At 35.9% G+C, this 27,320-nt stretch overlaps 1 protein-coding gene across 4 annotated transcripts in view; it reads left to right on the plus strand.

The window, feature by feature from the left end:
* The window catches only part of LCOR (ligand dependent nuclear receptor corepressor), a 144,277-nt gene that overhangs the window by 47,154 nt on the left and 69,803 nt on the right, over positions 1-27,320 (plus strand). For all 4 annotated transcript variants that reach the window (XM_043597124.1, XM_043597128.1, XM_043597126.1 and 1 more), the window contains exons 3-4: positions 21,187-21,252; positions 21,621-21,700. The gene's annotated coding sequence lies outside the window, so the exon portion shown is untranslated. The remainder of the gene's footprint in view (positions 1-21,186; positions 21,253-21,620; positions 21,701-27,320) is intronic.

A 27,320-nucleotide genomic window follows, 5' to 3' on the forward strand; every position in this document is an offset into this window, starting at 1 on the left:
TGCAATGCTTTATAGTTATTTAGAATATCATTGTTCATTTAAATAGAAAACTTTCATGGGGCGCCTGGGTGGCTCAGTCAGTTGAGTGTCCGACTTCAGCTCAGGTCATGATCTCATGGTCTTTGGGTTTGTGCCCCGCGTTGGGCTCTGTGCTGGCGGCTTGGAGCCTGGAACCTGCTTCAGATTCTGTGTCTCTGTCTCTGCCCCTCCCCTGCTTATGTTCTGTCTCACTCTCAAAAATATATAAACATTAAGAATTTTAAAAAATATATAAAACTTTCAGAATCAGCCTCTGTTTTGAACTTTATAACTAAATTTTTCTAAAATGACATTTTTAATAGCTTATTGACTTGTATTCGTTTCTTAGCATTAGAATGTTAAGTTTTTCTTAAAAGGGATTCTAGTCGAGAATTTGGGTTGATTAGGTTCTTCTTAAAGTTGTACTATGAAGTATTTTAAAGTTTATTCTACATCATTGTCAAAAGGAATGCCTTGTGGGGCGCGTGGGTGGCTCAGTCGGTTAAACTTCGGCTCAGGTCATGATCTCATGGTTTGTGAGTTCAAGCCCCACATTGGGCTCTGTGTTGACAGCTCAGAGCCTGGAGCCTGCTTGGGATTCTGTCTCCCTCTCTCTGTGCCCTTCCCGTACTTGTGCTCTGTCTCTCTAAGATGAATAAATGCTAAAAATGTTTTTTTTTAAAGGAATGCCTTGTTAGAATTATGTCTGGGTTATGTGTTCCTCTTAATGATTTTAAAGACTGTCATATATTGTTCTAGTCCTTTGTATTTACTGTTCTTGAGTTAATATGCATAATTTTAAGAATCAGTTTATCACTATGTAGTTGGGATACTATTTAAAGACATCCAGGAGTTTTGGCATTCTCTTTTAACTATAATAACTCAGTTATTTCTTTAGTAATTGTAGATTCAGAGAATATTATAAAATGATATCTAGTACTAATGATTACCTAGGGTCAGTCATTGTGTAAATAGGGTTTTTTTCATTAAATGTATTAACTTGTAGTTATTCACTCAAAATACTAGTTTCTCTTCTGCACAGCCTTAAGAGATTTTACTGAACTGTTATTCAGTCTTTGGACTTTTAAAAACTCTCCACTCTGCATCTTTCTGAACACTTGTAGTAATTAGACTGAATGCTGAAGTATGCTACTGCTTCTCCAGTCAAAAGTACCCATTTGTTTCCTATTTTAAAACCAGTCCTCTAGCCATATTACTTTATATTCTTTTCCTCAGCAAACTGAGAACTAAAGAAATGTTACAGTATTCTGAAAATATAACTATTAATTCCAACTATAATGGGGCAAGAAAACTGTGACAAAGATAGATTGATTTGATCATTCTCATTCTCAAAGTGTGATCCATGGTCCTCCCTGATGGTTCCTGAGACTTTCTGGGATCTGCAAGTTCAAAACTATTTGCATACTTAAACTAAAATATTATTTTCCCTTTGCACTGTGTTGACATTTGTACTTAGGTTGTAAGAATGTGGTGGCTAAGACCGTTGGCGCACAGATCAAGGCAGTGGCACCAAACTATTATAGTAGTCTTTATAGTCTTCCACTGTTATACACACATATTTTAAAAAACACCAGTTTCACCTAAGAATGCTCTTGATGAGGCAGTGATAATTGCTGCTTTTACTGTCTTGACCCCAGTACATGTCTTGGTAATAGTCTATCTGATGAAATGGGAAGTACGCATAAAGTGCTTATGTGACTGAGTTGTGGGCTAAACTAGATACTACTTTTTCCATGGAACACCATTTTACTTGGAAGAACGTCTAACCAGCTGTGGTTTTTCATGCTTCAGTATTTACAGACATTTTCTCAAAAATGAAGTGAGTCTGTCACACATCAAGGAAAAAAATTTAACAAATTTGTTGCCAGCGTAATGGCATGGAATGATAACATTCCAGCTTTCAAGAAAAAATTCAGAATATTAAAAAATGTATTATCCTCCACTGTGAGTGTGACAACTTCCTTTAAAAAAAAAAACCTTTCTGTTGAGGCTGGTGGTGATATTAACAAATGTAATTTTTTTGGTGAGATATTGTACAATGAAATGTCATTTGGAAGATCCACACAACTCAGTGAATTATTACTTTCCAAATGGCCACTACCTGATGTTTACAAATCAAAGATTGGTCAAAGATCCTTTCCAAATGCAAAACTTGAATTTTTTTGGTAGCAAAAATTTTATTTACAAATAAACATGTAGAAAAATTGATCACGTTTGGGTACAGTTATAGTAATTTTATTACATGTATAAATTTGTGTACCCACCAGAGTCTAGATACAGAATAGTTCTATAACCCCAAACAACTCCCTTGTGCTCTTGTGTTGTAATCACCCCTCCTCAAACCTCTGGCAACCTCTAATCTGTTTTTCATCACTATAGTTTTGTCTTTTTGAGATTGTCATATAAATGGAATCATATGGAATATAACCATTTGAGACTGGCTTCATTAACTTAGCATAATACCTTTGAGAGTCATTATCAGTATTAATTTTTTACAAATTAAAGTAAAACTTGTTTTAACCATTTTAAAGTGTACAATTCAGTAGCTTTTAGGACATTCACAATGTTGTACAACCATTACCACTGTCAGACTTCATAGCATTTTTATTATCCCCAAAAGATATCCAATACTCATTACATAGTTACTTCCTATTTCCCCCCTTCGTCCTCTTGCAGCCACTTAGTATTCTTTCTGTCTCTGGATTTGCCTATTCTAAGCATTTCATATAATTAAGAGTCATACAGTATGTGGCCTTTTGTGTTTGTCTTCTTTCATTTAGCATTATATTTTTGAGATTCATCCATGTTACGGTACATTATCCGTATTTCATTCCTGTATTAGTCAACTCGGGCTGCCTTTCCAAAATGTTGGGTGGTTTAAACAGATAACTGATTTTCTCACAGTTGTGGAGGCTGGAAGCTCCAGATCAAGGTTCAGCAGGGTCAGTTTCTGGTATGTATTCTTTATATGGCTTGTAGAAGCCTACCTTCTCACTGTGTCCCCACATGGCCTTTCCTCTGTGCTAGAGTGTAAAGGAGAGGGGAGCTCTCTCTGGTGTGTGTCTCTCTTGTTTTTAATGTTTATTTTATTTTTGAGAGAGAGAGAGTGAGCGTGAGTGGGGGAGAGGCAGAGAAAGAGGGAGACAGAGAATCCCAAGCAGGCTCCAGGTTCTGAGCTGTCAGCACAGAGCCCAGTGTGGGGCTTGAACCCACGAATTGTGAGATTATAACCTGACCCAAAATTGGACGCTTTATAACCGACTGAGCCACCCAGGTGCCCCACTGGTGTCTCTTTTTTATAAGACACTAATCCTGATGGGAGCATCTGGGTTGCTCAGTTAAGCGCCCAACTCTTGATTCTGATTCAGGTTATGATCTCGTGGTTTCATGGGTTCGAGCCCTGCATGGGGCTCCACGCTGGCAATGAGGAGCCTGCTTGGGATTTTCTGTCTCCCTCTCTCTCTGCCCCTCCCCCCAACACACTGTCCTGTCTCCTTCAAATAAATAAACTTAAAAAAAAGATATCCTATTGGATCATCCCCTTTTCCCTTACAACCCCAGTTAACCTTAATTAAAATATACAGGTATATTGGAGGTTAGGGCTTTCAACATAAACATTCTGTCCATAATTCCCTTTTATGGCTGAATATTATTCATTTGTATACCTTTACCCCATTTTGTTCATTCATCAGTTGATGGACATTTGGGTGTTTCTGCTTTTTGGCTGTTGTGAATAATGCATGTCTGAATCTTCATGTACACATTTTGAACACCTGTTATGATTCTTTTAGATTTGTACTAAAATGGAATTGCTAGGTCACATGGTAATTCTGATTTATCTTGAGGAACCACCAAACTGTTTTCCACAACATCCACACCATTTTGCATTACCATCAGCAGTGTGTAAGATTCCAATTTCTCCACATCTGCACCCACACTTCTTACTTTTCCTTTTTTTTTTTTTTTTTAAGGTTTATTTTTGAGAGTGAGACAGCACGAGTGGGGGAGGGACAGAGAGAGAGGGAGACACAGAATCTGAAGCAGGCTCCAGGCTCCTAACTGTCAGCACAGAGCCCAGCACAGGGCTCGAACTCACAGACCATGAGATCATGACTTGAGCCAAAGTTGGGTGCTTAACCGACTAAACCACCCAGGCGCCCCTCTGTTTTTTGTTTTTTTGTTTGTTTGTTTGTTTAATAACCATCCTAGTGGGTATGAAGTGGTATCTCCTGGTTGTGATTTCAGTTTCCCTAGTGATAGTTAATGATATTTAATGATGATATTTAACATCTTTTCATGTACTTGTTGGCCATTTGTAAATCTTTGGAAAAATGTGAATGTAAGTCCTTTGCCCATTTTTAAATTGGGTTACCTGTTTTGTTCTGTTTTTTGAGTTTTAAGAGTCATTCACATACTCTGCGTACTAAACCCTTAATTGGATGTATGATTTCAAAATTTTTCTCCTATTTTGTGGGTTTTTTCACTTTCTTCATAATATTCTTTGATTCATAGAAGCTTTTAAATTTACAAAGTTTAATATTAAAATTTTTTTGTTGCTTGTGCTTTTGGTGTCCGGTAAGAACCCATTGCTACATCCAAAGTCATAAAGATTTATCCCCCTATGTTTCCTTTGAAGAATTTTATAGTTTTTTCTCTTACATTTAGATCTTTGATAAATTTTGAGTTTTTATGTATGGTGTGAGATAAGAGTCCAACTTCATTCTTTTGCACATGGTTATTCAGTAGTCCCTGTGTTGTTTCTTGAGAAGGCAGTTCTTTCCCCCACTGAATAGTCTTGACATCGTCGTTGAAAATCAGTTGACCATTGGGGAGCCTGGGTAGCTCAGGTGGTTAAGTGACTGACTTTATTTCAGCTCAGGTCATGATCTCACAATTTGTGAGATAGAGCCCCACATCAGGCTCTGGACTGACAGTGTGGAGCCTGCTTGGGATTCATTCTCATTCTCATTCTCTCTCTCTCTCTCTCTCTCCCCCCCCCCCCCCCCCCCCCGCTTGCTTGCATGTGCACACACACTCTCAAAATAAATAAACATTAAAAACAAAAAATCAGTTGACCATTGATGTGTGGTTTATATCTGGACACATTTCTGTTGGTCTGTATGTCTATCTTTGTGCCAACACTGTGGCTTTATAGTAATTTTTGAAATGAGGATGAGTGAATCCTCCAACCTTCTTCCCCACCCCCCCCCCAACTTCAAAACAAGATTGTTTTGGCTATTTGGACTCCCTTGCAGTTCCATTTGAATTTTAGGATAAGCCTGTCAGTTTCTGCAAAAAACATAGTTGGGATTGTGATAGAGATTGCATTGAATCTGTAGATCACTTTGGCGGGGACGTACTGCCATTTTAACAATATTAGGTTTTCTAATTTAGGAACATGGGATGTCTTTCTGTTTATTTAAGTATTTAATTTCTTGACATTTCATGTTTTGTGGTTTTTAGTGTGCAGCTCTTCCACTTCCTTGGTTAAATTTGTTCCTAAGTATTTTGTTCTTCTTGATACTATTATACATGAAATTGGATCCTTAATTTCAGATTGTTCATTGTTGATGTATGGAAATACTACTTATTTTTGTATGTTTTTCATGTATCCTGCAATGTTGCTGAACTTGTTAATCGTGATCATTAGGATTCTTAGGATTTTCTGTATGTAAGACCTTATCTGTGAAAAGCAGTAGTCTTACTTCTTCCTTTCCAATTTGAATGCCTTTTATTTCTTTTACCTAATTGCTCTGGCTAGAACTTCCAGACAGTATTGAATAGAAGTGGCAAGGATGAACATCCTTATCTTGTTCTTCACCTAAATAGGAAGCTTTTCAGTGTTCTACAATTGACTCTGTTAGTTGTGAGTTTTTTCATAGATGGCCTTTATCAGGTTGTGAAAGCTCCTTTCTATTCCTAGATTATCGAGTGTTATCATGAAAGAGTGTTGGAATTTGTTAAATGTTTTTTCTGTGTCAATTGAGATGATTGTTATTTTTCCCCCTCATTTTATTAATGTGGTGATTGGTTTTTAAAAATTGATTGAGCCACCCTTGCATTCCTGGGATAAGTCCATGGTGTGTAGTCCTCTTAATATGCTGCTGGGGGCGCCTGGGTGGCGCAGTCGGTTAAGCGTCCGACTTCAGCCAGGTCACGATCTCGTGGTCCGCGAGTTCGAGCCCCGCGTCGGGCTCTGGGCTGATGGCTCAGAGCCTGGAGCCTGTTTCCGATTCTGTGTCTCCCTCTCTCTCTGCCCCTCCCCAGTTCATGCTCTGTCTCTCTCTGTCCCAAAAATAAATAAACGTTGAAAAAAAAAAATTTTAAAGAAAATATGCTGCTGAATGTGGTCTGCTACTATTTTGTTGAGGATTCTTGCATCTATATTCATGAGAGAGATTGGTCTGTAGTTTTCTTGTGCTATCTTTGTTTTCTTATGGGATCTGAGTAATATTGACCTATGGAATGAGTTAGGAAGTATTCTTTCCTCTTCTGTTTTTTGGAAGTGTTTCCTAAGAGTTGGTATTATTTCTTCTTTAAATGTTTGGGTGAACTGTTTCTTATTGGGGTGCCTGAGTAGCTTAGTTGGTTAAGCATTCAACTCTTGGTTTCAACTCAGGTTATGATCTCATGGTTTGTGTGATTGAGCCCCATGTCAGGCAGGCTCTGTGCTGCTCACAGTGTGGAGCCTGCTTGGGATTCTCTTTCTCTCTCTGTCTCTGCCCCTCCCCTGCCCTTGCACATGCTCTTTCTCTCTCTCTGAAAATAAATAAATATATATTTTTTAATGTTTGGGAGAATTTATTGCTGAAGCTATCTGGCTCTTTGACGATATTTTATGTATTACTATTTTAATTTATTATAGATCACATTTTTATTCTTAAGTCAGCTTTGGTAATTCATAGGAATTTGTCCATTTTATTTTATCTATGTTATCAATTGGTTGACATACAATTGTTCATTGTATTCTTTTATAATCCTTTGTATTTCTGTAAAGTCAGTAATATTCCCTACTTTCATTCCTGGTTTTAGTAAATTGAGTCTTCTCTGTCTTATTTCTTGGTCACTCAAGTTAATGGTTTGTCAATGGTGTTAATCTTTTCAAAGAAGTTTTGGTTCCACTAATTTTTTTATTCTCTTTTTTAAATCCATGCCCTTCATTATTTCCTTTCTTCTGCTCACTTTGCATTTGTTTCTTCATCTCTTTCCAGTTCCTTAAAGAGTAAGGTTATTGATTTGTGATACTTTAAAAAAAATTGTTTTTTTATATTTATTTATTTTTGAGAAACAGAGTGAGACAAAGTGTGAGCGGGGGAGGGGCAGAGAGAGGAGACACAGAGTCTGAAGCAGGCTCCAGGCTCTGAGCAAGCAGTCAGCACAGAGCCTGATGGTGGGGCTTGAACCCACGAACTGTGAGATCATGACCTGAGCCGAAGTCAGACGCTCAACCGACTGAGCCACCCAGGCACCCCATTTGTGATACCTTTTTTTTTTTGATACTTCTTTAATGTAGGTGTTTACAGTTACAGATTTCCCTCTGAGCACTACTTTTGCTGCATCCCATACATTTTGGTGTTTTGTGGCTATTTTTAATTCTTCTCAAAGTATTTTCTAATTTTCATTGTAATTACTTTTTTTTGACTTGGAAAGTTTCCAGTTCCCGTTATCAGTTCTAATCTCATTGCATTATTGTTGAAGATACTTTGTATGATTTCCAGCTTTTTAAACTTAGGAGACTTTTTTTGATGGTCTAACATATGGTCTACTGTGGAGAATGTTCCAAGTGCACTTGAAAGTAATGTATATCCTGCTTTTGTTGGGTGTAGTGTTCTTTGTATGTCTTTTAGGTCTAGTTGATTTATGGTATTGTTCCAGTTTTCTCTTTCCATTGTATCTTTTACCTTGTTATTTTATCCATTATTGCTAGTGAGGTGTTGAAGTCCATAATAGTGAGCTATTACACCCTTCAGTTCTGTCATTTTTTTGTTCCATGTTTTGGGGCTCTGTTAGGTGCATTTGTGTTTTTAATTGTTAAATCTTGACATATTGACTCTTTTGTCATGTATCTTTGTCTATTGTAACAAGTTTTTTTTAAATTTTTTTAATGTTTATTTTTGAGAGAGAAAGAGAAAAAGCATGAGCAAGGGAGGGGCAGAGAAAGAGAGAGAGACAGAATCTGAAGCAGACTCCAGGCTCTTGAGCTGTCAGCACAGAGCCCAAGGTGGGGTTCGAACTTATGAACCGTGAGATCATGACCTGAGCTGAAGTCGGTCACGTAACTAACTGAGCCACCCAGGTGCCCCTATTGGAACAAGTATTAACATATATTTTGTCTGATATTAGTATACATACTCCCTTTCTCTTTTAGTTGCTATTTTCATGGACTGTCTTTTCTTTCATTCTCAACCTCTTTGTGTCTTTAGATCTAAAATGAGTCTCAGGTAGACAACATATAGTTGGATCATGTTTTTTGTGTGTGTGTGTGTGTGTTTTAATCTATTCTGCCCATCTCGGCCTTTTAATTGGAGAGTTTAATCCATCCATTTACATTTAATGCAATTAGTATTAAGGATATTTGTCATTTTGCTATTTGTTTTCTACATGTCTTATGTCAGTTCTGTTCTTAAAGTCCTCCATTAGTGCCTTCTTTTGTGTCATAAATATTTTGTAATATACTATTTTAAATCCGTTTTATTTATTTTTCTGTACAATTTATTAATGATTTTTAGTGCTTGCCCTGGGGATATATAATTAACATTTTATTTTATAAAAGTGTATTTCATATTAACAACAACTTAGTTACAATAGTATACAAAATACTATGCTCTTGTGTAGTTCTATCCCCTTATTTTATGCTGTTATTGTCACAAATTACATCTTTATAAATTATATGTCCGTTGACATAAATTTATTTTTTTCTAAAGGAAAAAGGTTTAATATAAAGACGCAGGATTCACATCACAATAAATGATGAATATTCTTCTCTTAATAAAAGTTCAACTTCTGCATTTTTTTTTCTATTTAAAACTTATCCCACAGGGCGCCTGGGTGGCGCAGTCGGTTAAGCGTCCGACTTCAGCCAGGTCATGATCTCGCGGTCCGTGAGTTCGAGCCCCGCGTCGGGCTCTGGGCTGATTGCTCAGAGCCTGGAGCCTGTTTCTGATTCTGTGTCTCCCTCTCTCTCTGCCCCTCCCCCGTTCATGCTCTGTCTCTCTCTGTCCCAAAAATAAATAAAAAACGTTGGAAAAAAAAATTAAAAAAAAAAAACTTACCCTGCCTTTTTCCTGTGCTTTCCTATTACTTTGATCCCACCTCTTCCTGTCCATGGTTACATTGAGATTCTCTCTGTCTCTCTCCAGTAGTTTAGAAAGTTTACTCCTACACAAGCTATGATGAGTAGCATTAATTTAATACACTCTACCAACATCTAAGAGGAGGTTACAGATATGTAACCTTCCTTTCCCCTACTCCCCACGTACACTGTTAGCTATCCATCCTCCTGGGTAGAAATGTGGCATTTTATTTTCCAGTGTTCCTTGTTGATTTTCATGCTCATCAACATAAATTTATAGTTACTGTTGTATGTAGCTGTCTTTTAAATCATAAGGAAAAAAGAGCAGTTACCAAAATACATTCTTCCTTTGTTTCCTTCCTCAAACACTTTATAATATAGTGCTTCTATTACACTTTCCAGATACTATTCCAAAGTTTGCAAGTATTTAATTATCTTAATTTTTTGAGGTCAAAACAATTTCATAGCTAAGGAGGGTAAGGAATAAAGAAGACAACTTACCTAAGGCCATAGAACTGTTAAAAGGTAAAGTCAGAAATTTGAACCTAGGTTGTCTGGCTTCAGAATCCATGCTGTTAACCACTAGTCTGTTATTTCCTGAACACTAGTGTTCCTTCTATTATAACATTGAGTGTAGAATTCAGTTGGACACATAAAACATATTCATTCATGTTGAAAATTCAGAACGGATAAAGTGAAGGATATTGGAGTCAATTGAAAGGGAAGATAACAGTTGGAAGGAACTTTTGATCTATGGCCTTGAAGACAAAGCAGGATCAAGACTATTGAGATTTGAGAGAAGCCTTTTTAGACCAAAGGAACAGGATGAGAAGAGGGATTAAGACAAGGAAAAGCAAGTTATATTCAAGAAACAAAATAGTTTTGAGTTGAGCGTCCTTGAAGGAAATTAGAAGGAAGAGGGTTGAAAAATTCACTTCTGGAATGATTTAAAAGCCACACTTCATAGTTTCGATTTTATTCTGCAGACAGTAGGTAGTCACTGAATGTTTCTGAGCAGACAAAGTCTATTTAGAATTTACTTTATATGTAAATATGTATATAAATCTGAAGACTAACTCAAACTTTCATTTAATTTAAAATTTTCATAAACTTGTGGAAGCTTATTTTAGTAGGGACCAAATTAAAGTTTGATCTTTTGTACTGCCATATATTAAGGTATGTTAGAGATATGTTATAAAGTAGTCATTTTTTTTTGTATTAAAAATTTTTTTTTGAATTTTTATTTATTTTTGAGAGAGTGTGAGTAGGGGAGGGACAGAGGTGGGGTGGGGGGGGGGAGGCACAGAAGATCAGAAATGGGCTATGCACTGAGAGTAGCAAGCCATAAGTGGGGCTTGAACTCCGGAACCAAGTGATTATGACCTGAGCTGAAGTCGGATGCTCAACTGACTGAGCCACCCAGGTGGCCCAAAAGTAGTGATTTTTTAAACATGAATATTACAGAAATTTAAAGAAATGTGTTTGATTATATTGAAGGGTATGTGCTTCCTTTCAAGATCTTCTCTTGTATGAGAGGTAGAAAGGTATATCTATTTATTTTAATTACATGCCATATAAAATGGTTCAGATGACCTATCGTATTTTTAAAGTGTTAACAACGAAGTTGTTTGCCAGATACTGGATATATAACCATAAATGAGACCTGGTCATATTTTCAGTCTCTTTTCTTTTCTAATTGGTAAGCATTGGAATGCTCCAGTATTCAATCTTTTTCCTTCCTTTCATTTTTATCTGCCTCATTAACTGAAAGTGATCTCTAGTTTTAAGACCTTAAATTCTGTCTGTACTTTGATTTCCAATGAACCCAAACTTTCTCCTTTTAAACTCAAACCCACCTATCCAATTCCTTCTGCATGTATCCACTTTGATTTGTGAAAGGCATGTCAGATTTAACATGTCCCAATCTGAACTAGATTTCTCTGTGCCAAAATTGTTTCTCCTTCAGTTCTCTCCATCTCAGAAAATTAAAAAAAAAAAAAAAATTTTTTTTAAATGTTTTTTATTTTTGAGACAGAGCATGAGCAGGGGAGGGGCAGAGAGAGAGGGAGACACAGAATCCAAAGCAGGCTCCAGGCTCTGAGCTGTCAGCACAGAGCCCAGTGCAGGGCTTGAACTCATGAGATCATGACCTGAGCTGAAGTCAGACGCTTAACCGACTGAGCCACCCAGGCGCCCCTCCATCTTAGAAAATTAACATTAAGGTTCACTCAGTTCTTAGACCAGAAGCCTAAGTATTGTTTTTAATACTTTTCCCTCCCATTCCACATCCAGTGCATCATCAGAGCAAGTTGGTTATATCTTCAAAATATTTTCTATATCCAGCCACCGCTCTCTACCTTCATGATTGCCATACTATTTCAAGCCACCATTATCTCTTGCCAAGCCTCTAGTAATGATAGTCTTTTAATGATGCTTTCCTCATAATCAGTTATCTGTGCACCCACCTGGTAATCTTAAACAATATAAGTCTGTAACACCTCCACCAGTACCCAAAGGTAAAACTAGTTGATACCTTTTAAATTCAGAATCCTCACCGTGGCCTACAGATTCTTGTCTCTAAATTTCTGACTTCATTTCCTACCTTCTACCTTATTCACTTTGCTCAGATAATACCAGCTTTTTGCTGTTCCTCAGCTATACCATACTTCATACCATATACTGCTTCAGTGCTGTTCCATCTGCCTAGAATGTTCCTGTCTTGGATATCTGTGTGGATTGATCCCTCACTGCATTCAGTGCTCAAAAATGTTGCCACTTAAAGTCTTCTCCTGACCTCTTTAAAGATTCTCCTTCCTAATTCCCTTCCCAAGTTTTCTCCATGTACTCAGTCAGGGTTTATCAGGGCTTAGTTGTTATCCCCCTCTCTACTGTCGTCTTCTATCATTACTTTGACTTACTTTTATCATACATTTTATCATCATCATCATCATCATCTGTATCGTTTGTCTTCTTTGCCAGAATTAAAGTTCCTTGATAGGAACTTTTTATTGTTCACAGCTGCATCCCTAGTATCTGACTCATAGACACTCAGTATCTATATAGTCCACCAAGAAAAGAAGGCTCAGAAACAGTAGAAAATGATTTTATATTATTTAACTTAAAAAAAAGAAAACGAAAGAAATTGCCCATCTCCCACCTTGTAGTGTAATTTTAGTATGTTTGAGAAAATATGTAATGACAAAAGACTATTACAAATTCAGTAATGCTTTTTAAAGAAACCTATATTTTGTTCACAGCAAAATAGCATTTGAAGAAATAGTGGCTGTATATACAAGCACATTTTTATTTAATTTACAAACCGTGCTCATATGGATTTACTGACCTTGTAATGATGGAGTTCCTCTAAGGAATTGTGGCCCACAGATTGTGAACTCCTGGTGTAATTGACTCATTCCTAATCAACTTCCGATTTGCATTTAAATAGCTTCTTTTTAACATAATTACTCTACCCAAGACAGTTTGGGTAGAGTAATATATAACAGAAAAAATGAACCCAACTGCCCTTGGATTTCCAAAGAACTAAATTCATCTGACCTAGCTACTTACTACCTTGTTCTTTTGGTTACTTAACATCTTAGAATCTCATTTATGGCATTATGTATGTAGATATATGAAATTATTTTGGTAATGTTCCAGTCACTTAGTACATATTCTTTTCCCCTCCTTTTTTAGGACCTTATCTTACTCTTTTTTCTGTCTTTGCTGTGGTTACAACTTTTTATGAAAAAAAGTATTCTGTCATCTCTGTTCTTGGACCAGCAAAGCTAGCCATTAATTATGTTCTGGTTTTAGTTCATAGATAAAGGGAACTTGGTTGAACTCAAGCAGAAAATCCATCCTTTTTCTATCAGATATCGATTACCCTTGTGTTTTATTTACTTTACTTAACTGTTTATTTGGGTCTTTAACATGCCAGACATATAAAGTGGAATCATTCTAAAATCTAAAACCACTCAGGTAAATATAAGGGTATAGGAATTAGGAAGGTGTGTTTACATTCTTCCAACAAAAATTTACAGACTAGTTTAAGAAACAGGTTGATATTAAGAGAAAGATAGATAGGCTTCAGTTCTTTGCTGAAAATCTAGTGGATAAAACGCCAAAAAATAATTACAGTGTATGTAGTTTATAAGTGGTAGTATAAGCAGCACTGATGAGGATGTTCCTAAGCTTGCCTGGGGCTTGAGGAATGAGCTAAAGGATACCTTAGAATGAACTAGATTGAGGGTTGCAGGAGAACATTCTAGGTAGAGGACATGCTATGCTTAAAAGGCATGGAAGCATTGCCATATATGTAGTGATTAATAAGTCAGTCTGACTAGAGCATAGTGTGTATAGGTAGAAAATGGTAGCAGGCGAGACTGAAAAGGTACTATGAGGCTAGACAGACCCTCAGTGATCTTGGGTATCATCCAGGAGTTTGAAGTCTTCAGTATTATTGGAAACCATCAAAGGTTGGTAAAACTGAGAAAAGATGGAAAAAGTTTGGCAGCATTGTGATGGATGGATTCTGTTGGGGATGGTGGTGTAGGGGGATGCTGAAGTAGTAAAATGAATGAAAAGTTCAAAGATGTTATTAGTAGGTAGTAGAGAAATTGAAGAGCCTGGGTTGTAGAATCACAGGCCTGGTTTTAAACCTAGGCTCTGCCTCTTTGTAGTTGTATGAAAAAATTAGTTGCTTTGATTTTCTTATGTGTACTAGGTACTAATAATACCTACTCTACAGTATTCTTCTGAAGATTTTGTTATAGTGGGTATGAAGTACCTGATACAGTGCTTGCCTGATGTCAGCTAAGGGCTCAGTTAATGATAATATGAACGACATGTACTGTAATTATTAAGGTAAGAGATGGTGAGACCTGACTTTAGGGATGGAAAAGAGAATAGGTTTGGATGGATCTGTCTGAATTGGAATGAATAGGACTCAGTGACTGGAAGACCTGATTACTGTCTTATGAAAGAATGGAATCAGACAGACTGAGATTTGTAATCTGAATGGTTTAGGTTGAAAGAGTTAGGGATGCCATTTTCCTGGTAAGGAATACAGGAGTCACTGGTTGAGATGAAGTAAAAAGAGTGTAGAATGATTTTGATTTGGACTTTTTGAGGTATTTGGGATATCTTGGTGATGATATGAATGGAGCAGGCAGTTAGAAATAAGGTCTGGGGCAAGAGATAAGAGATTGGAGAGTTACCAGTATATGCATGGTAGCAGAAATGTGTGTACATCTTAATGGCAGGGCATATATTTTAAACAGATCCTCTGTATACCCACACTGCTGAGCTCTGTATTAACACTCGATTGGTTCTTGCTGTTAAAAGTGATATTTAAAAAATAATATCCTTAAGGTGGCTTTGTGTATAAGATAAGGCATGGTTACTTTGATTTCTAATTTAATATTCACTTTTACTTACAGTTATAAATGTAAAACCTACTTTTCCTAAAATACAGATCTTACTCTAATTTTAAATTTCTGGTAAATATTTTAGTTTAACTTTTAAAGCATTTTAATCTGAAATTATGAATTAAAATTTTTATATTTTCTCTTTAGGTATTTAACAAAATCTCCCTTCGTGTCTAAGTAAATATTAAAAATCATAATTTAGACTTATAAATGTGATTGTTCATAAGTTTAAGTATTCTAATACAGTGTACAAACTTAAGGTTTCAGTCTAAAACTACAAGTCTAAATCAGCTATTCAATTGCATATTTTATTTTTAAAAAATGTTCATTCTGAGAGAGAGAGCAGGCATGAGATGGGGAGGGGCATCTGAGAGAGAGACAAAGAGAGGGAGAGAGAATCCCAAGGAGGCTCTACTCTGTCAGTGTAGAGCCAACCCAGGGCTTGATCTCACGAACCATGAGATCATGACCTGAGTTGAAGTGGGATGCCTACCAACTGAGCCCAGGCACCCCTGGGATGTTATTCCTAAGTCATTACTTTTTAAATTATATCGTGTTTGTTTGTTTATATATAGGTTTATTTTATTATTTTGAGAGATATTTATAAGTTTATGTTATTTAGAGAGAGAAAGAGAGAGCACACGGGAGGGGCAGAGAAAGAAAGAGAGAGGATCCCAGGCAGGCTCCAAGTGTAGAGCCCCAGGCAGTCTCCATCCCATGAAGTGCAAGATTGTTACCTGAGCTGAAATCAAGAGTTTGACACTTAACTGACTGAGCCACCTAGGCTCCCCAGTAACAACTTAACTATTAATTTTACTGGTATACTGCTTACCTTTTTCTTTCTCTCTCTCTTTCTCTCTCTCTCTCTCTTTCTTTCTCTCTTTCTCTCTTTCTCTCTTTCTCTCTCTCTCTCTTTCTCTCTCTCTTTTCTTTTCTTTCTTTCTTTCTTTCTTTCTTTCTTTCTTTCTTTCCTTTTCTTTTTTTTCTTTTCTTTCTTTCTTTCTTTCTTTCTTTCTTTCTTTCTTTCTTTCTTTTCTTCAGTGTGTGTGTGCGCATATGCGCATATTTCTTTCTTTCTTTCTTTCCTTTTCTTTTTTTTTTTTCTTTCTTTCTTTCTTTCTTTCTTTCTTTCTTTCTTTCTTTCTTTCTTTCTTTCTTTCTTTCTTTCTTTCTTTCTTTCTTTCTTTCTTTCTTTCTTTCTTTCTTTCTTTCTTTCTTTCTTTCTTTCTTTCTTTCTTTCTTTCTTTCTTTCTTTCTTTCTTTCTTTCTTTCTTTCTTTCTTTCTTTCTTTCTTTCTTTCTTTCTTTCTTTCTTTCTTTCTTTCTTTCTTTCTTTCTTTCTTTCTTTCTTTCTTTCTTTCTTTCTTTCTTTCTTTCTTTTCTTTCTTTCTTTCTTTCTTTCTTTCTTTCTTTCTTTCTTTCTTTCTTTCTTTCTTTCTTTCTTTCTTTCTTTCTTTCTTTCTTTCTTTCTTTCTTTCTTTCTTTCTTTCTTTCTTTCTTTCTTTCTTTCTTTCTTTCTTTCTTTCTTTCTTTCTTTCTTTCTTTCTTTCTTTCTTTCTTTCTTTCTTTCTTTCTTTCTTTCTTTCTTTCTTTCTTTCTTTCTTTCTTTCTTTCTTTCTTTCTTTCTTTCTTTCTTTCTTTCTTTCTTTCTTTCCTTTCTTTCTTTTCTTCAGTGTGTGTGTGCGCATATGCAAGCATGAACAGGGGAAGGGCAGAGGGTGAGAGAGAGAATCTTAAGCAGGCTCTGTGCTCCCAACTCGGGGTTCTGTCTCAGGAATGTGAGATCATTGGTGCCGAAATCAAGCATCAGAAGCCCAGCTGACTGAACCAACCCAGGCACTCCCCCCACCATTATTTTTATGTAAACATTGTTTTCTCTTTTTAGGAGGTCTTTGTTTTGAATTATTTTGAATTATTATATAATCTGGTGCCTTTTTTTTTTAAACCAGCAAGCACCTCTGAACTGATATTTCATAAAATAATACTACTCTGTTGGAGACCGAGCTCTTTTATACCAAGCACCAAGCTTTACAAGATACCCCAGGACCTTGATGTAAAAATTGCTAATTTTCTGACGTGCCTCTGATTTTCCTTTTTAGCACCTCTTTATCTCTCAAACTGCTAATGTCTATACTGTACCTCAGAGAAAAGGTTCCCAAGACCCATGAACCATTTTTCATTCCATCCTTAATTTTTTGTTTCAAAAGCACGGACTATATTGCTTACTGACTTATGTTTGCTATGTATTTGATATGTTTCTGTCCTGTTATTTTTCATAACCTACTATTCCGTTTTGGTTACAAATAAAGTAGTGACTATGATTAAGGTTGAAGAGGGAATATGTGAAAAATTTTAATCTATCTTTTGTTTTTGAGAGGTAGATGATTAAATCAGAAGCTGCAAACCAAGCATGTAGAGTCCTAGTTTAAGAGAGAAAAATGAGGGAAACAGGAAGACCTGCCTAGCCTTCCTGGAATATTAAATCTCCTTGAGGAGATAAGATATAAATACATGAAAAGAAAAGCAAAAAAATAAAGTTTAGATAGCCTGTGACAAATTTTATTTTACAGAATAGATTGCATAGAGCACTTTGCACATGACAGAAAACAAAGAAAACATAAGGAATTGACATTTTTTTAAAAGGGGAGAGTGATAAGTGAATTCTGAGGATGAGAAAACTGGAAATCCAACTTCATGAGGGCAGTCACCATGTCTGTTCACCACTGGCTGTTCACACTATCAGTGCCTGCCATTGTCCATGCTAGATGGTCAGCTCTCAGTTAATGTCAGTTGAATAAGCAGACATGTATTTGTTGAACAAATTGAAGAGTGCCTTGAACGAGATAATTTATTTTGGCAGAGGTGAGATGCAGAGGCCTGAGAAAATATTAGGATGACTGAGTACATCAGAATACTAACATGACAAGCTCTGAGAATGGGCACAAAGTTGTGGGAAATAAGGCTGCTGCTAATGGTAGCTTGGAGCCAAATGATAAGCAGCTTTGATTGCTGGCCTTAAGAATTTGGGATTTGTTTTTTAAACAAAGAATTTTTCTGAACAGATAGTGGCATTGTCAAAGCAGTATTTTAGGAGTAGTCTAAAAACACAGTGGAGGTTGCTGTGAGGAAGAGACTGGAGACCCAACTTTGAGACCCATTGTGGTGTTGGACAGGAATTCTTTGAACACTGGTTGTGTCCAATAAAATTATGAATATTTCCTCACATGTAATGTATTCCATAAAGATGGTTTTTAAGCTCTAGTGATTGAACATAATGACATAGCTGTCTTTTTCAGTATTTATTTAATTTTCCATGGCATTTTGTTATTGATCTCATGGCTTTTCTGTGAGATCATGGTATAAATTTTGAATACATTTGTTCTTCCCTTATTTGCGTTTTGTTAATGTCAAGCATAGCACATGAGCCATTTCTTGTTGCTATGCAACTGCTAAATTCAATATTTAATATTAATAAAACTGAGTAGCATTAAATTCAGTTAACAGGGTAGCAGGATATGGCTTTACAGTGTCTAATTGATAATATTTGTAAGGTTTAATGTATTGTTACAGATGTGAGCAAAATAGGAGTGACCTGTTTATAGTTGCTCTTTTGGTCAAAATTATTTGTGGTTAAGTCACCAGATTTTTTTTTTTTTATTGTTTTTGGTCTTTCCCTTTCATGGTTTTTTTGATATGTGATTCAGTTTTTTGTTCAGTGTCTCTGTGTTATTGATGAAGTTTTTATTCTATTTTCTTATTCTTTCAGATTCTGTTACTTTTTGTAATTTTAATAATTTTCACTCTCAAAGCTTATAAGCCTTTTTTTCCTGGTATTATTTCTTGCTATATTAACATTTTTCCTTCTCAGGAATTTATACTTAGTATGCAAGTTTGGAATTCGTCACAATTTCATATAAACCTAGATGAAAGCATATTACATGTGTTCTTTGGGACAAGAGCCACTTATAATCTCTTTTAGCTATTTGCAGTGTGTACTTGGTACTTTAAAGATATTGAAATGCTTTCATTAATATTTGTGAAATAGGGCTTTAGAGTTGGGAGGCAGGCTGTGGGATTTATTTAAGGGGTTTGGGGAGGGGGGGCTAGTGTTGAGAATATCTAGTTTGCAGGCCCAAGATAGATAGGATCTAGCAATTCCTTCTCAGTCTCTTAACCACCATCTCCCCAACCTCTAAACCCCCAGTCCAACCCTTTCTCCTCCCTAGTTTGGGGAAGAGAGACCATAGTGATTTAGCAGAAAATGTTTTAGCAAATAATAAACAGAGACACAGATAACTCTTATTGCTTGAATGGATAGTTTGATTTTGTTAATGTCCTTGGAATAATTTTGATGGGAAGAATTAAGGAGAGTTGAAAAACAATTGCTCCTTAATAATAAATGAAAAATCTAGAATCTAGAAAATAGTGTAGAAAAATCAACTCTTTACAATGTAGTTAACATAGACTCTAGAGATTATTCTGTTGAAAACAATGGCTTAATACTGTGGACAGAAAAGTCTTTTGCTCTGCATTGTTCTTCTCTTTTTTGAAATTGTTAAAAATCTTTTTTAATTTTTTAAATTTATTTTTAAGAGAGAGACAGAGCATGAGTAGGGGAGGGGCAGAGAGAGACGGAAACACAGAATCCAAAGCAGACCTGTCAGCACGGAGCCTGAGGGACGCAGGGCCTCAAACCTGTGAACTGCGAAATCATGACATGAGCCCAAGTTGGCCTCTTAACCTACTGAGGTACCCAGGCGCCCCGTATTAAATTTTTATCTTTTTTAGTTTCTTAAAGATTTTTAAGTAATCTCTACATCTCCTGTGCAGCTTGTTTGAACCTATATCCCCAAGATCAAGAGTCCCTTGCTCTACCGACTCAGCCAGGCACCCCTGCATTATTATTCTTATAAAGAGACAAAATCCTGTTTGTAAGCACCATCTTTTCTACCCCTTTACCTTCAAACCCTTTATGGTGATTGTATTTGTAGTAAGGAAGTGCTAACTATGTTGTGAACCGCATGTTATCTACCTGGCTATAGTATTTTAAATTAGTGGTTCCCTCCCTTTTGAGCATAAGAGTACTTTCTAACTAATTTTTTTTAATTAGAAAGTTGTGATTATAGATTATGTGACAAAATACATAGGGCACCAAAATACATAATACATACTAGGAATTCAGGAACATTTTACAATAACTTTTTTTTTTTTTTTTTTTGCATTTGAACAGTACTATGAACACTGCATGCACAAGACACGTTAATTCTTTCTGAAGATCATTCTTGAAGTACATATGGATTCATGGACCCCTTGTAACTGTTTGAGCTCCCAGTGAGATCCTTAGTTTGGGAACCACCACTCTTAACCTGTTATTTCTGTTATGTTATATAAAGGTGCAGCCTGATTCCTTTCCCCTTTTCCCTCCTTATTCTCTTTATGAACCATAGGAAACAGTAAGATGGCCAAGATGTTTTCATTGTTTTTCATTGAATCGGCCATATTTGAGGTAATAAATCCAAAAAAGTTTTTTTTTTAAATAATGTGGAAGGTGATAATATTTTAAACATTTATATACAGATATATTTGGATTTCTTCTTTCTTTTTTTTGTATGTATAACTAGTGAGTTCTACCTTCATAAAGGAACCAGCAAGTAGTTATTGTGGCAATGTGAAAAAGTTACAAAGATCTTTTTCTTTTAAAATATTATGATTTTTTTCTTTAGTAATAAAGGTATTCTCAGTGAGAATTTTCCTTCTTCAGAAAACTGTGGACTTGAGGGGTGCCTGGGTGGCTCAGTCAGTTGAGCGTTGCACTTTCGCTGAGGTCATGATCTCCTGGTTTGTGAGTTTGAGCCCCACATCGGGCTCACTGCTGTCAGTGTGGAGCCCACTTTGGATCCTGTCTCCCTCTCTCTCTGCTCCTCCCCTCCTTGTGCTCTTTCAAAAAGATAAACAAAACATTAAAAAACTGTTAGCTTGAAAAATCTATTATCTCAGTTCATATTCAGAAACAGGCTATTTAGATTAATCCAGAATGTTGTGGAAATTTTGAAACGATTTGACTCTTCCGTTGGGAAAGGTGCCTTTTAAAATGGATTTTGAGCATTTATGTAAGGAGCTATTTGGGATTTTGTACAATGATAGGACAACCCGTGAGTTTCCATTCTTTCATTGGTTATTTCTAGTGTTGTCTGTTTTGTGTTGTTCTCGAATGTGCTGTGAATTTGTATTGAATGTTAATCATGGACAAAAATGCAAATGTTCCTTTTAGGTTTGTCATTGACACTCTTTCCTCAGCGTCCCTTCTGTAATACTCTGGGGATCCTTGAGAACTGGAGGAACACACCATCTTTTTTTCAGCAGCAGATTAATATTACCTTACTATAGGGAGTGTTACTGTAATAATGGATTTTTTTTTTCATCCTTACAGGGTTTGAAAGTATTCTTGAAGGGCTGTTTGGACCTGCATTATTAAAAGATCTCAGTTTATATAAAGGTATTCAAAATCTTTTTTTTTTTTTTCTTCTTTCCTCTTTGGTATATTTCAAATTCTTCCTGGTGACATATCTGATACTTTTGTGATTTAAACCCCAGTCTCTTTCTCCTTTTTACTCAATTTTATGTGAGTTAAAGCTGTATCCCTATAAACATTTTTGTGTTTAGTTGATAATGCAAGTATATGTATTAATAAGATACATTAATTAGTGAACAGTTATTAAGAATATTAAGACAAGTAAGGAACCTGTCCAGTGCTTAGGATTTTTTGTTGTTTGTTGTTAAAATAAATAATATTTTTGAAATTCTCATTTGTTTGAAAAATTCACTTTTGTAACTGTTAATTTGGTATTCCAACTCTTTTTGCAGACAGTGAACCTGAAAGCATTTCTGATTGGACTTTTGATGAAAACTGTCTATTCTGTTGCTTAAGAAGAGATAAAGTAAAGGTAACGAAAAAACTTGTGTAACTTATCTAGTGTGGTATTTTATAGTTTTTATTTTTTCAAAATTTGATTATTTGTTGGGGGATTTGTAGGAAGAGGAAGGCATGATTCCATATTTATTTATAAAAGATTTGATAGTAACTGAGTTTTGCAATTTAGACTGTTTCTAGTCTGTTGATTAGCCTATTGAGAAATCTGTATCCCAACATGCATTGCTTTATTTATATAGTTCACTAAGCAGAATAATTAACTAGATCTCAAACTGTTGAGTGTATTTTAAATATGAAATGTATGGTAATTGAAGCAATGGGAGTCATTTGTACAAAAAGAACAGTAGCATGGATCTGGATCAAGTAGTTACTAATTCATGTAGATTTATGATAAACTGTGGTTTATGCTTTAGTATAAGATGTTTCTTCATTGTATTGGAGCATGAATGCTGTTTATATTCAGTTGTAGAAGTTGGCTGTATTCCTTTTTTATTGCTTTGTATTAAACATAAACGGAGTTTTGGTTTAGAAACATCATTTCAAATGTTGGAAACATTTATTAATAATAGTTTGCTATCTTATGTTTCTTTTCATGGTACTTTTGTTTTCTGTTTTAAAGCTTTGGAAGCATTTTGAATTCCTTCCTCCCCCCTATATACTTCTAACTAGATCATTGACCAGGTTCTAAAAGTTCTTCCTTCATAGGAAGGAATTGCATTCTTTTTCTTTCCACAGTCCTTACCGTGGTTCAGACCATTAGCATTATTTCTAAACTACTGAAATAACATGATTGGTCGCTTTTAGTTTTCTTCAGTCTTTTAAACACTGCTACCAGTGTAAACTCCTCCCCCCTAACCTTCACGCCTTAAATTGTGTGGAAACGTTATCTCATACTCAGTCTCCAGTGACTTTCTCATTGTATTCTGGATTTATTAGCCTAATGATCTGTGCCTCAGTAGGCTCCACAGTTAGTTCACTTCTCTTTCTAATGCTGCCCCCCAATTGTCTTTTATACAGTTTTCTTTCAGCTTAAACTGGTGCAATCATTTGTTTTTTGTTTTTTGGTTTTTTTTGTCCAGTCATTTGTATTAAATAACATGCTTTTACTATTTGGACTACAGCACTACATATACCCATTGTTCTCTATCGCTTGATATTCCCCTGCCCTTAACTCTTAGCTTAAGCTTCTATCCCGCTATCTATTACTGGTATACCTCTGCTCTTATTGCTGTTTCTAAACTTCACACTGTTGTAGTAAATGTTATCTATACCAGTTATTTGTCAGTTAATATTCTGCCTTATTTTGTTCCTATTTTTCTGTGTTTGCATCTTGTGTTCTTAACTGTGTTGTCAACCTCTGAACACTGTGAACCATGTTGTATACTTCTTTGTTACCTCTGCTTGTAACCACTGTACCATTATTTATCATTGTTGGCAAGTTGCTTTCAAATCTGAAAGCCAATTTAAGAGCCTTTTAATGTTCTTTTCTGGCATCTTTTCTTGTTTACTACATGAAAAGTTGTTCCTGGGACTATCCAGGATGGTCTGTTCCCATTGAGTGAATGTGGAGAGTGTTTTGAAATTTAATGTGGTTTGAGAAAGACCAGAAAATTAAGCAACTGCTAGTGAGGTTGAAATTGGTCATTTTGAATTGTGTGTGTATGCACGCATGTGCATGCATGTTGTGACTGTTGAGCAAGTCATTTAGTAAGCATTTTGGTGGAATAGAAGGAGCAACTGTTAATTATCTTTTTTAAGGTAGGATGAGGAGGAAAGCCCTTCTATGGTCAGTAATTGAGTACAGTATATTCTTGTAATATGATTGAGTTTTCCATTGCTATATGTGGGTAAAATACTGTATGAATATTTTTAGAAGACAGAACTAGCAAGACCTGGAACTATGTAGCATTTAAAACAGCTGCTCTTACCGTTTTAGTTCCTCAATTTCTAGTTGCTTTTCTAACTAGAAAGAGTATTTCCGTTTGACAACCTAGCTAGTTCTGGGAAAGCTGGTATTCTCCATTAGAAACTTCACTACTTATCTTTGACATTTAATTTTTTCAGAGACAGCCATAACAACTATAGTGGAAAATAGGAAAAAAGAGAGCTTAGAAAATGTAAATTGCCAAGTATAGATCTCTAATTGTGTTAGATTTAAAGTGATTGAACTGAAACTCTTTGCAGGCACTTGGAGCATCTCATATGAGAATTACTACAATGTGTAGATAAATTTATCCACTGGGTTGAAGTTTACACTTTTTAAGGCTGGCTTTAAGATTTCAAAGAGAAGGAAATATCTACAGTATGGTAATAGCCAATGGGTGGCAGCATAGAGCATGATAATGGAATCTTGAGTTTGGAGTTGGCATGATGAGATCGCCAAACAATATTTGGAAAAGCTGTTAGAACTATTGGTCTGATAGTTGGGAAAGAAATGACGCTTATGCATATTTTTCCATTTTGGATTTTCAGTGGGTATTGAAGCTGTTAAAATGGTTAAAGTAAATACATTATTTATGTTTATTTTTTTTAAATACATAGGTAAAAAATACAAAGTAGGCTCTTTGGAAAATAGAACAGGAATTCACCTAGAAATTAGTAAAACAACTGTTGATCTACCCTTCAAGACCCTATAGTGGTTAGAAAATACAATTTTTAAGAGATAGGAAAATACATTTTTTTAACATCTGCTATGTGTACTATGTACCATTTGCTTATATTTGTTCCCATTTAAATCCTCACAGCAATCCTGTAAAGTTGGTTAAAGGCATCCCAGTTTTACAAATAAAGGAATTAGAACGGTCACAGAGACTAGTTACAGGATAAGTCAAATGGCTGGAATTTGATCCCATGGTTTTTTAATTACATGCATTTTGATAACATAAGTAGGAACAGGAACATGGAAACTGGGGAGCAGGAATTAAAGTAGAACTTGGAATTACTCACTTTGAAAGACAGAAGAGATAAGTGTGTAGATGGTCATGAGTATATTTGAAATAGCCAGTCTCAGCTGTGCCTAAGAATCTGTTAGTGAGTGCCTGCCTCACTGGCTGACTGGCTTCTTTCTTTTGTGTTTGTTGGGCACATAGTGGGCACTCTGTAAAATATTTACTAAATGAGGAATTAAGAAATCCTAGGAGGCTTAATAAACTTGGAGAATTATATTAATAGCTAACTTTTGAGTGCTTACTTGTGACAAGCATATGCACACAGTTGTCTGTGTTTGTGCTTACGTGTGACAAGCATATGCACACAGTTGTCTGTGTTTATATACTCATGAAGCTTTTCTACTTCTTTTTAGCTTTAAAAAAAATAATTTTAGACTTATAAAACAATTGCAAAAGCAATAAAAGAGTCACTGTTATACCCTTTACCCAGACTCTCCATATGTTAACATCTTCTAATACAATTACACAAATCAGGAAATACTGATACAATACTATTTAATCTAATTTCACAGCTCACCAGTGGTCCCGGCAATGCCATTTTTTGGGTCCAGGGTCCAATACTTTGTATTTAGTTGTCATGTATTCTTAGTCTCTTTTAGTCTGGAATAGTATTTTTTGCTTTGCCTTTCATAAATTTTGAAGAATACTGATAAATTGGTTTGTAGAATGTTCCCTCAATTTAGGTATGTCTGATGATTCCTCATGATTGAATCTAGGTTATGCATTTTTGGCAAGAATTCCACAGAATGATGTTGTGTCATCCTTAGTACACCCTATCAGGAAGCACATGGTGATGTCTTACTTTGGATCAGTTAGTTAAGCAGATGTCTGCCAGTTTTCTCTATTGTAAGGTTTCTATTTTTTCCCTTTTTGTATTTAATTTTTTATTTTTTAATGTTTATTTTTGAGACAGAGAGAGACAGAGTGCAAGTGGGGGAGGGGCAGAGAGAGGGAGACACAGAATCCGATACAGGTTCCAGGCTCTGAGCTGTCAGCACAGAGCCCGACGCGGGGCTCGAACCCACGGACCGCGAGATCATGACCTGAGCCGAAGTCAGATGTTCAACCGACTGAGCCACCCAGGCGCCCCTCCTTTTTGTATTTAATAGATACCTTGTTGAGAGGTACTTTAAGATTTTTGTGAATATCTTTTTCTCATCATACTAGTTTCTTGTCATACACTAATTTTAGCATCCATTGATGAAAGTTGCTTGAAAAATTACTACCTAGTGCTTACCAAATAATGATTTTCTATTTCTGTTATTTCTTCTGCTTTTGTTAGTTGGAATTCTGCTCTAAGGAAGAGCTTTCTTTTCTCCTCTATTTATGTATTTATTTGTTTACCTGTCAATATGGAGTCATGGATTATTATTTTATTCTATGGATTATAATTCGTTACAATTATTCTTTAATTTTGTATTGCAAATTGTCCTAGATTTGGCCATGGAGAGCTCTTTCAAGTTGGCCTATCTTTTTTGACTTTTTTTTTTTTTTTTTCAACGTTTTTTTATTTATTTTTGGGACAGAGAGAGACAGAGCATGAACGGGCGAGGGGCAGAGAGAGAGGGAGACACAGAATCGGAGACAGGCTCCAGGCTCTGAGCCATCAGCCCAGAGCCCGACGCGGGGCTCGAACTCACGGACCACGAGATCGTGACCTGGCTGAAGTCGGACGCTTAACCGACTGCGCCACCCAGGCGCCCCCCTTTTTTTTTTTTTTTTAATAGCACTTCTTTTCTTTTTGGCACCAAGAAGCATACCCGACTTACCTTTGCTTTCTCTGTCTCAGCTCTGGATTTCTCCAAGGAACCTTAGTTTCTTTTATTTGGAGAATTGTATGAGAAGGAAAGCAAGGTCTGTCTGGGCACTAGGTGTCTTCGTCGGAACTGGGGTGTCATTACTTCTAGGTCTTCTCAGTTGTCTCAGTTAGGAAATATGTATGTTTACTTAAATATATGTACATATACATTTGTATTTCTTTATGAAAACCCATTTTGTGAGGCTTTTATTATGTTGATAGTATGAAGAGTTGATTCAGTAGTAGTGAGAAGGTATTGGAGAGATAGGAAGAATAGAAAATTGCTTCCAGTATTTATTGTCCCTAAAAATGGACTAATTCTAAGCGATAAATTTATGGTATCGCAGTGCTGTGTTTGGCTGAGATAGAGTAGAGATAGCTGTTGTAGAGTAAGGAGCATGGATGTTTCACTAACTAGGGATGATGGGAGATAGGATGATATACCAAAATATAAACTAGTTGCTATCTTAAGTTTGTTGTAAGACTGTTAGTAAGTTTAGTATTTGAGTAGCATTTTAGGAAGGTGTTTTAAGAAGATGAGACTTGGAAGAATACATAGGCAGATATGAGAGAGGCATGTTCTAGGTGGAGCCAGAGCACCTAATGTTGGATATACTCACAAGGTTGGAGGCAAATCATACAGATATCCTTCATTGCCCAGCTAGCTAAAGAATCACGTAATTAGATTCTTTTCATGTTTATCATTAGTCTGTCATGTTGTGTTCAGTATGAACATTCATAATTTGTTCTGTTTCATGAGTATATGTTAATTAAAAGTTTAGATACATCCTTTTAACATTTTAATCTTTATTGCTACTTTAGCACTTTGAAAGTTTATAGTAAGAGCAGATGGTGAATCTAGTTATTATTTTCTCGTCGTATTCCAC

The sequence above is a fragment of the Prionailurus bengalensis genome, chromosome D2 (genome assembly GCF_016509475.1).
Source record: "Prionailurus bengalensis isolate Pbe53 chromosome D2, Fcat_Pben_1.1_paternal_pri, whole genome shotgun sequence".
Lineage (NCBI taxonomy): Eukaryota > Metazoa > Chordata > Mammalia > Carnivora > Felidae > Prionailurus > Prionailurus bengalensis.